We start from the raw sequence: 11,530 nt of genomic DNA, 5'->3' as shown, positions 1-11,530 counted from the left end.
CTGCTTCATATGCCATTGAGGATGTCTAATTTCAGAAAAGTAATCATTATAAAATTGACTGCTATAGAGTGCTGCAGTAATGATGTATTTTTGTAGGTCAGCCCGGAAGTTAAGCAGCACACTGGTTCCCTCAGGACAACAACAACAACAACAACAAACAACAATAGGATTTTTCAATTGGCTTTTTGCAAGAAAAAAAAAAAAAAAAAACAAGCTCTGACCAACAAACATTTATGATTCTTATAAGTTTTGTTCATTATGATAATCCTTACAAATAAAACAACTTTTTTTATGAATTTTGAAGCCCAAATACAATCAGCAGAAGTAAAAAGCTAAATGAAGGCTGTAAATGAATTACATAATGGTCAAATGACTTCCACCTCACCATGACTAAGCTTCCGACAACTCTTTCAGTCTTTGTTCAAAAAATGTTTCCCCTGAAAGTCTGAGTTGGAATAGTTTGCAAGGGTGCAGCTTTTGAAATGAGACACAGCAAGAGAATACACTTTATTTGTTGCGTTGTTTTGTGTAGACCCTAACTCAATAGAAATATGTTTATTGCTATTATCTTGCCATGGCGAGGTAGATTCGACAGCAGAGGGTTGATTAAATGGCAAGTATTTTTGAGCTATGAGCATATAACAGCGCGAGTGAGTGTGAACCACAAAAGTCATAAAGCAGGAAAGTGCACAGGGTTCAGACAAGGTTAAATCTCAGGTCAGGACATAATGTCTTCCATATGCTGATAGAGCTAATGACATGCATGCTCTCTCCTCTTTCTACCTGCATTCCTTCATCTGCACAGAGCACTAAATCTCTGATAGCTCCCCCATGCAGGGATTGATTCATTGCAAGGGTGATCCAAAGATATCTGTGCCTTTTTTCTGCTTCCTCTGTGTAGCAAATGTGCCCTCATTGTGGAGCAGCATATCTGATTTGTTCGGCTTTCAGTTGTGGGCTTCTTTTGTTATATCAGTGTGTGGAATCAAAGCTCTCCACACCTTCTTTGGGCTCTAGAAGTGTGTATTAGCGTATGCACTTTGTAAATAAGATGAACTAAAAATATCTATTTTTAATTATTCCTACAATTCTCTTGCATTCAATTTCTAATACTATCAGTTATAAGTCATTTTTATTTTTGAGTATTGAGAATTTAGAAAGAAAAGTTTTTGTAAGGGATAGTTCACCCAAAAATGAAGATAAATAGAAGAAAGAAGAAATTTTGAAGAATGTTGTAACCAGACAGTTGATGGTAGCCATTGACTTCCATAGTATTTTTTTCCTACTATGGAAGTCAATGGCTTCCGTCAACTGTCTAATTACAATATTCTTCAAAATTTCTTCTATGTTAAACGGAAGAAACTCATCCAGGTTCGGAATAAATGGAAATGTAAAATAAGTCCAAAATGTGCATTTTGGGCCCAAGCTAAGCACTGGAAAACCCCAGCCGGAAGTTTGTCCATCCTGTAGGAGGAATGCTGTTCATTTTCAGGAAGGGGAAGAGGATGCATCCACATGCAGATCCAATCAAAATAGGAATCGGCATCGTGTTGTTCTTTAGGGACGATCCTATCGTCCTCTGTTTACTTTTGTTTCCTCACATAAAATATGGTTTTCTGTGCCAGAAGGAGGAGTGGTACCTGTCTGAATTAAAGGCATGCACCACTGCTGAAAAATTCATATTCATCCAGATGTTATATATTCAAGAAACATGTGTTAAACGTTTTTTTAGCTTGTCTAATATTCTCAAATTACGTACTTTTCATTCCTTATTGCACTATCAACATTACCCGGCATCTTCTGAATGTGAATTCCTGTTAGACAGTTGTCGTTTTCTTTGGATTTCTGCTATTTAGTTAATTTTTCTATGGCACAATCCTATTAGGATTGCTAAAGTTACTGTGTCCAAATTCAATAGTGAATACACTGAGTTGGGTCTCTGTTCTGAAAAGCAATCATGTAACTTTGAATTAAATAGCTAAACTGGATCCATGGATGAGAGATCTCATTACACTGATATTTAGTCCATGGCAGCACAATAACACTGATATGAGGAGCTGTCAGTTTGAGTTACTTCAGTTTCCCTCATGCAGAGCTGAAAGTGCTAAGATATCTACCTCAATCTTTCCACATGAAATTCCACAAATATCATCCTACAGCTTAATAGGCTTACATCTGAATATCCAGAACTCTTCAGTGCAAGTTGAAGACTATTAAAGAATAAATGTTGAATAATACACGTGGAATGTGCATCAGCTGTTGAGTTTGTGGTTCTAAAACCCGGAAGACAATTAGCATTTTCAAGCCGAGGGTTTCCTCTGGAATTTCCTATGTGTTTTTAATAGCAGTTTTGGATGTATATGAGTAAAATACGGTCTGTGATTAACTTTACCTGAAGAGATTTCATAATTGTTGTACATAAATTCATATATCACATGTGAATTTGATTTGATTTTTAAAAAGGTTGCTAACAAGTTGACAATATATATGGACTACAACTGCTACAAATATGGAAGTTTGAGTGCTTGACTACTCAAATCAGTGCATGCCTTCTATATATACCAGCTTATGAACAGTGGCTTCGGCATCGAGTGTATGCCGTAGCTATGGCGTAGGCTGTGTGTACCACGCGTAGCCTACCACGTAGCCTGATGTGCACCTCTTCAAAAATGTAACAATGCATCAATTCTAAGTGGGTAAAGTAGATTGAAATCCATGCTACATACTCCGATACAGTAGGTGGCGGTATGCACATGATAAGTCATGGTTGCAATCTGCCATAAAACTAAGAAGAAGAAGAAGAAGAAGAAATTCTACGCGGACCGCAAGTGCTGTGATTGGTCTGCTAGAACCCCTCCCTCAGGTAAAAAAAAAAAAAAAAACTGGAGCACTCGGAGAAGAGCGAGTGGTTTCAACTTCCATAGGAATTAAAAAATGCTCTGTTTCAGGGGACACATGCAGTCATACTGCAACATAAGTCATTACCTATTTTCTGCTTCTATTTGTAAGCTTCTCTGACAATGTACATGACAAGCTGCTGCTTCTTCGGCCTTTGCCTTGATACTCAACATGACTGCGGACACTGCCTACTAGTGGCATGTCGACGCGGACAACGACGCAGAAGTATAAATGAAAACAGACGCATAGGCGTAGGTCCGACGCAGAAGTATTAAGACGGAATGCATGCACAGACTGAATACACTGGCACACATCCTGTTTCTTTCTCAACTGTTCGCTAATGACATAACTGATAAAATACTTGCCGCTTTTGACATAACTTTGTGTGTATGTGTCCGAAAGTAGCGAAAGTAAAGAGGAATCAATTTGGTGTTCGAGTGCTGTCTGAAACGCGCCCCTCTCTCTGTGTGTGTGCACGCGCTTCGGGTATGGCACAGATAACAGCTCGCGAGTCCCGATTTTCGCCTCTTCTTCCGCTTCTAAAATCGTTTAAATGTGTTAATTGGCGAGACATATTATTAATTATTAATTTTCACTCTATGATAGTTAAATTTAGCAGTTAATCCGCGAATCACATGCGTGGTGAACCCTTAAACATTAAAGAACACACTTTCCATCATGATTGCTATCTTACTAAATATGTAGAAAAATCCTACTCCAGTAAATAAACGTGTTCCTGTCCCCAAAAATGTTGGTACTCAAAAGACTTTCCCTCCATGTTTTCTGGTGCGCATCGTTTGTTTTACCACGCATGCGCACCTGCGCACCATTTATGCGTACTCATGTCTATAACGCTATATAATTCATGTAGAACAAACTTCTACATAAACTTCTACACAAACTTCTAGCTTCATCAAAAAATGTTAAAGGTTTAGCTCTCCCAAAAATAAGACCTTTGTTAATCTTCGGAACACAAATTGAGATATTTTTTGTTGAAATCCAATGGCTCCATGAGGCCTGCATAAGGAGCAATGACATTTCCTCTCTCAAGATCCATAAAGGTACTAAAAACATATTTAAATCAGTTCATGTGAGTAAAGTGGTTCAATATTAATATTATAAAGCGACGAGAATATTTTTGGTGCGCCAAAAAACCCCAAAATAACGACTTATATAGTGATGGCCAATTTCAAAACACTGCTTCAGGAAGCATCGGAGCATAATGAATCAGTGTGTCGAATTAGCAGTTCAGAGCGCCAAAGTCATGTGATTTCAGCAGTTTGACGGTTTGACACGCGATCCGAATCATGATTCGACATGCTGATTCAAATATGTTTTAGGTACATCAATGGATCTTGAGAGAGGAAATGTCATTACTGGCTATGCAGGCCTCACTGAGTCATCGGATTTCAACAAAAATATCTTAATTTGTGTTCTGAAGATTAACAAAGGTCTTATGGGTGTGGAACAGCATGAGGGTGAGTAATAAATGACATTATTTTTGGGAGCTCTTACTCCTAAAGCGAAAACCACAATTCTAAAAAAAAAAAAAAACCCTGGAAATTCCAAAGGGAACCCATGAACGATGACCAACAAATTGACACATGACTGAATAGCTCTATTAGAAAGGTTTAAAAATCCATAAACAGTAGCCTACACTTGGTTATAGATAAGAGTATATTGTAGTTAAATTGTGTTAGAGGTTCAAATGAAGACCCCGATTTTATTTCGTGCAAAGGACGGGGAAAATAGTATGGTATAAATAAAATATGGTAGGCCTATATATCTTGATTTATCTCAAGAAAGTGTATGTTTATTATAAAGCAGCACTTGTTGTTTCTTGCCATAAATGACGCACAACACAACAGCGGTTTCGGCATCCTTTGCGGTTAAGCTAGAAGAAGACATCAGTAGTCATTTGTTTACGCCCTTGAGTGCCGTTGATTGGCTAGTGACATCTGCACGTCAATGTAGTCTCCGCCCACTCCGTCTCTTTCTGCGAGTGTGGGCGTATTTTTACAGCTTGAAACTGAACTAGACTGAAACTCGCCGCCCTGTGTGTGCTGGGCTTCAAGAGTGGGAATTTACGAGGCGGGCAGCATGGTTTTTATTTGCAGCGTTGTCGCAAAGTTTGGATTTAAGATTTGACTATGTAAAATCACATTGCTATCGTACTGTTTAGTTATGCTTTGACAATATAATTCTTCTGCGAAGAAGGTGCATCACACTAAACGCCGGTTAATGAACAAACCTAGTCGCTGAGATCTGAAAGTCCATCAGAAGGTATGGCTTTATTTCAATGGGACTCTTTACGTTTGGTGTTTTAAAGTTGCACACGTTGTAACAGATATAATATCTTTATTGGTTGAGTCTGTGGTTGTGAGTAGGATATGTGTCAACTCACATGTGACTGTATGCATCATAAGTGATATGATTTCATAAAGATCTGCAAAAGCTTGTGTGCGGTATGCAGCTAGTGTACATTGCACATAATTTTTTTTGTTTAAATGATGGCTATCTTACACACTAGTGAGCTGCCTAGTGCCTACATAGACAGCATTTTGGGTCACCATACAGCTATGTGCTGACCCTAAAAAAAGATGTCTAGGTATTCAGCTCACCAGGTTTTTAGACAGCCCATAAATGTGTTCTTCTGTAAAATGGTTTTGCAAAGCGATTGCATGCATCTGTAATCTGGCTGCATGATAATCTGCAATTGGTGGATTAAGTGTAACGAGCGTCAATGCTTTAGTCATTTTAATGGACACGGATTCTCCTCAGTCAGCCAGGGGCTTTTCTCCATGTACCAGAAGAATAAACCACACAATAATGTCAACAATTATGAACAACTCCAACCAAATACTACCTCTGTTTTATATTTTAAACTGCATTTTGCCCTTTGTCATGTTCTCAGGACGATAACATTTCTCATAAATATCAGGCTTGGGCAAGTTCTCACATGTTTTAAATGTTATAATTGTAAACGCTTTAAAAGGTCTCATTTGTTAACATTGGTACATGTTTTAGCTAACACGAACTAACAATGAGCAATATTTTAAAGTATTTGTTAATTTTTTGTTAACGTTAGTAAAAAAGCCAATTTTTCATTGTTTGTTCATGCTAGTTCACAAGGCGTTAACAAATACAACATAAAAATGTATTCGTAAATGTTGAAATTACCATTGACTAAGCTTAGTAAATGCTGTAGAAGTGTTCATTGTTAGTTCATGTAATAGTTATTGCAGAATGTTGTGTCTCCAGAAATGGATTTATAAAAATAAATGTGCCTTGTGAAATATTCTGGTGTGACAACTAGCCCCGAATTCCCCAACATTTGAATTATTGACTAGCTGTGTTATTTTTATCCAGTGAATTCCTCACAGTAAACTATAAATTAGCAGAAAACAGAAACTGTCTTCATGTTTATAAAATCTGCACCAAATTTTAGTGGTTACAGCTGCAGGAATGTGCAAGGTGCACATGCAAAGTCAGTTAAAACATCTGATGTCCAGAAACTTTATTGTTCTTTCATTTATTTGTGTGACTACAAATCAATATCATACTTTTATCAGTGGATGTGCAAAACTTTTTACACATGAATTCATTCTCACTTTTATTTTTACTGACTGTCTTGTCTTATAAGCAACACTGAATATTTGGCCTGTTTGGATAGTGGAAACTATTAAAGGGTCCATGAAGTTGAAAGTGTAGCCCAGGGAATACAGGAGCACATCTGAGCCATTAGTGCTGTATATGAGCACAGGTGCTAAGTTTCAAGAACAAGTACAATGTCCTTCTCAGTGGACCTCAAGGAAGTCTTTTATATTATTTGTATCTGACAAATAAAATTCCTGCTCTAAATCAATAATTATTCATTAGTGGACACACAGAGACAGCATGCCGTGGTGCAGATTTTTGTGAAGATGACAGGCCAACATTCAGCCATCTGGTGACTACAATGCTCACTGAATCTTTTTTAATACATCATAGATTTGCATAAATAGGACCATTTACTTTTATATCAAGCTTGGCCATTTTAGAGATATTGGTAATTCTCTTTCTGCAAAAGAAAATAGGTTGCTTTCTTGCGGGCCAGTCACAATTATTAAATAATCATCTGATCATGGTTATTAGATTAAATTGTAATTATTCGAGATAACGCAATAATTGTGCAGTTTAAAATTTTAATCACATTTTGCCAAATAATATAGACAGTCAAAGACTACAAAATGAAGGTTTGTGGGTTTAATCACAATGCATTATTATATTATATTATATTATATTATATTATATTATATTATATTATATTATATTATATTATATTATATTATATTATATTATATTATATTATATTATATTATATTTTATATTATATTAATTTATTATATAAACAATTTTTCACAGCATTGAAGTAAATCATTTGGGTCTATTTTATTATAATTGTATTTTTATAAATTATTAATAAAATTATGTTAAATGCGATTTAATAATTTTATTTATTAATTGCATCTAACATAAAAGTTTGTCCTTACATAGTACTTATATATATAATATATCAGTATTATGTAAACACAAACTTTTATGTTAGATTAGATTAATCGTTTTCACAGCACTAATTTTTATATATATATATATATATATATATATATATATATATATATATATATATATATATATATATATATATATAAAAATTCCAAGTAAATAATGACATATGAGACTTACCCAGTGGCATGAAACAAAAAGAATTAAGTTGTTAATCGCAATTATTTGTATGACAATTAATCGTCTTCAACAACACAGAATTGATGATCTTGACAGGCCTAATTTCTTGTGCATGTTTTGAAACAAAAGCTAATACATATCAGTGGCTGCTGTATGTATGTAACTAAAGCTTCTAGGGATGTTACAGTGTGCAGAAAACACTTTACTTGATCTTAAATGAGGCTGTTGTGTGTGAGTAGTATATGATCCCATTTGTGGAATTATCATAAGCTTGGGTGATTTGGTCCCACACACTGACTTTACCATAGCTTTGCGTCTCTCAATTTGGTAATAGCATGTCAGATAAACACAGCAATTGACTGTTTCTTGGAATAGGTGTTGTATTATGAAATCGCAGCAGACTGTACGGCTTTGTTCCAGTAGACTCTCGCACATCTCCCTCAAGCTCATGTTCCATTACACCTCTTCCTTATGCAAGGTCATATTATTGTTTATGATTTATAATCTTTTAAGATTCCAATTTTATCCCTAGGTAATCAGTGTACACACAAGTTGCATCAGATTGGACTGAATTGCCTATCCACTTCTCGACAGCATTGAAATAGAATATGAGAATATGGCATCATGTACACTGTCATTCAAAGTTATAGGGAAAGTAAGACTATTTTTGAAAGACATTGAAGACTGGAGTAATAGCTGCTTAAAATTAGTTTAGCTATTAAAGGAATAAATTACATTTGATTATACAATACAAAACTTTATTTTAAATTGCACAAATTCACAACAATGAATTGAAAAAATCAATATTTCCTTGTTCTTTGACATATAAGAGGTCATTGTAGTATAAATTATCCTGTAAGTTTTAAGACTCATAATTTCCTTGTTAGTCCAAAAACAGCTTTTATTGAAACCAAGCTCAGAAAATGACACGTTTCAGATTTTGTCACATTATTACGTCATAGTGCAATGAAAGATTGCCTCTGCAGGAGAATATCAACGCCTACTTCTACACCGTTGCCTCTATTCACGCAGCAAATACAAGACACGCAAACACAGGATTACTCCAGCAACAAACCGATAGAGGATTACAAGACATTTTTACAAAACAGTCTTTGTATTGCCATCCTTATGATCCTAACCTATAAAGAAGAGCGTGGATGAACTTTATTTTTAAGATCACTTCATTAAGACATTGTCTGTTTGTTCGCTTCATTTTACTGCAGATTTGTTTTTAAACAAGACCCAGTTCGATGCAGGTTTTTTAGAGAGACTGAAAATAAAAGATGAGTGCAGACTATATTGGATCTGACAGTAATGTCACAACACACAAGTGTGAGTAACCGCATACGTCACTATTGCTTTGTCTGTTACAGATTGTTTGATATGTACTGAGTATTTATACTGTAGCGCTGCAGTCTAGTTGTGATCATTCTGATTTGCTGTTCGTTCCTTTGCTGTGGCATTTATGGGGTTAATGCGTTGGATTATCGGATACGGAAGAAAACACATAGAAAACGCTGCTTTTGTATTGCTATTATGGACTATGAATAGCCTATAAGAATGACATTGTGACAAACAGTGGTAGATTCCTTTATAATTCCGTTAACATGAAACACCAAAAGTCATTGTTTTCCAATTATAACTGTGGTAACTCCAAGTACTTAAATTTTATTTGCCACAACCAAGACTTATAAAGCAAATGTAATACCCATAAAGGTTTCACATTGTTGGCAAATGTTTAAACTATGTAACAAGATATTATTCAGCATCAGGAGTTTGCTAAACAATTCCACATGTGGACGCTGAAAATTATTTTATTATTCAAAACTGTTACCCAATCATAGCAGTGGGCGTTTACTTCCAAGTCTTGAATGCGCCAATCAAAACGGAGAATTTGAAAGAGAGGGCCAAAAATATCTTATTACTTAAGTTCTAATTAGCAAGTCTTTTGATGTAAAAATCTTGATAACATTATAAGTAGAATGCAGTTGCAGCTGCATCAGATGCAGTTTATGACCCATTTAAAACCAAATCTAACTTTTTGGGAACTTTAAGAAAAAAGAATGTGCTTTTGCTTATTTTCTTCAAAATAAATAACATTTGGTTTGATATTTTAATATTCAATGCAGTGGCATGCATAGATTTTGAAGTATGCATTAAGTGTCCAATGCTTTTCGTGTCTGCAACATGCTGCATTTATAATTCCGCAAGTATATGAACAGTCAAGTGGACAAAAGATTTCTTGCAGCATTCAGGAAGTGCAGACTAGTTCAGACATATCCCAAACTAAAATACAAAAAAGTGAGAGATAAGAGCTGTCAGATCACAGGGAGTGCATTCACTTCCAAATTCCTTTTGAGCAATCCGTTCAGTTTATTAGATTACCAACACTTCAAATGGATCTGATTTAGATTAATATTTTGTCAGCATAACAGAATTGTCGTTACTGTGAAGTTAATTGAGCACCAGGGTATTGTGTGTGTGTCTGGAAATTGAAAGATGAAAAAGTAGAGGATTTGTTGGATGTTCACCAAAATTAGATTTGAAAAAAAAAAAAAAAGTTGCAAGGATGGAATGACATTTTGTCGTGAAGTAATGGAAATAAAATTAAAAAAAAATGAAAACTGATGATACAGCTCTTGTGGAGAATCAAATTACCTTAATTCGTGATATTTTTACCTTTATTCTTGATTCTTTCTCTCTTTCTTTCTCTGTTTCCTGGCTGATGAATTTGGAAGAAAAAGCAGACTGTGGCGGGTAAACCCCATGTGTGCATAACCAGCTCTTTCTCTGCTTCTCCATGTCTCTTTCAATCCTGCTGGTCCTATCAGGAAACCACAGGCCCCATCCAGACTCTGTCTGTTGTGATGACATAGGCACATTTGAAAGGATGCCACATTTGTATTAATTAGTGGACCTCTGGACCTAACATAAGAAACGGGATTTGACTGTAATTTTATTGTTACTGTAAGCTGATTTTTTTTCTACTTTGCTTTGGAAAAAGAAATATTATGAAGATTTAAATTTATCCAGAATGAGCAGGGGTTTTATAATCCCAGTAGCCTCAGCAGAGACATGGGTTGCGCCTGGGCCTTAGGACGTCACGTGGTAGGACAAGTTCATCTGCTCTCGGGCAGTCTGTGCGTCATCATATATTTCAGAGGCTTTTAGGCTCTTGTCAATGACCTGAATATTTCTGATCATTTGAATTAATAAAAAGAAAAGAAAATCACTCAGTGAAGTGATTTGGCTTCAAGAATTTGTGTTAATGGTAAAGATGATCAGAAGTTCCTCCAAAAGGATATCTGTTCATACATTACTGCAGTTTTAGTCACCATTCAAATCAATCACCAAATAAAAATTGTATAATTCATATTTTTTATTGAATATTGCAGTATTCATTCATGTAAATGATTTATCGGTGCACACATAGTTTTTTTCTTTTCCGTGTGCTTTCGTAATCTAACTAAAATAACTTCCCCTACCTCTTCTCTTCTCTTCTCTTCTCTTCTCTTCTCTTCTCTTCTCTTCTCTTCTCTTCTCTTCTCTTCTCTTCTCTTCTCTTCATGAGCGCGGGGCAACCTGTCACTCACATGACATCACTGCAATAGCACTCAACAATGACCCAATCAATTCCCAGTGGACACAATTAAGTCCCATCCTACATTTTTTCGTTCAAAGAAGCTGTTTCACTCAGATATACGTCACAATAGACCCATTTGAAGCAGACGTCACAGTTACGTCAATTGCAGCTGGGCGCACATAGTGGTTGCAGATAAATAGTGGTAACAGGTGGAGGAAAATGTGCAAAATCCAGAGAATAAGAGAAACATTTTTTGCTGTGCGTCTGGATTTTGGAATCGGAATGCAAACAATATAGTCTTAATTTTTATAAAATACCATTGTT

At 35.6% G+C, this 11,530-nt stretch overlaps 1 protein-coding gene across 1 annotated transcript in view; it reads left to right on the top strand.

The window, feature by feature from the left end:
- The first annotated feature begins 4,943 nt into the window (after nucleotides 1-4,943).
- Nucleotides 4,944-11,530, top strand: part of rhbdf1b (rhomboid 5 homolog 1b (Drosophila)) — a 59,639-nt gene continuing 53,052 nt past the window's right edge. Inside the window, exon 1 of the mRNA XM_067369476.1 lies at nucleotides 4,944-5,181. The gene's annotated coding sequence lies outside the window, so the exon portion shown is untranslated. The remainder of the gene's footprint in view (nucleotides 5,182-11,530) is intronic.

This window comes from Chanodichthys erythropterus, chromosome 19, assembly GCF_024489055.1.
Source record: "Chanodichthys erythropterus isolate Z2021 chromosome 19, ASM2448905v1, whole genome shotgun sequence".
Lineage (NCBI taxonomy): Eukaryota > Metazoa > Chordata > Actinopteri > Cypriniformes > Xenocyprididae > Chanodichthys > Chanodichthys erythropterus.
The sequence above is the reverse complement of the archived record's forward strand: the minus strand, read 5'-3'. Positions and strand labels throughout refer to the sequence as shown.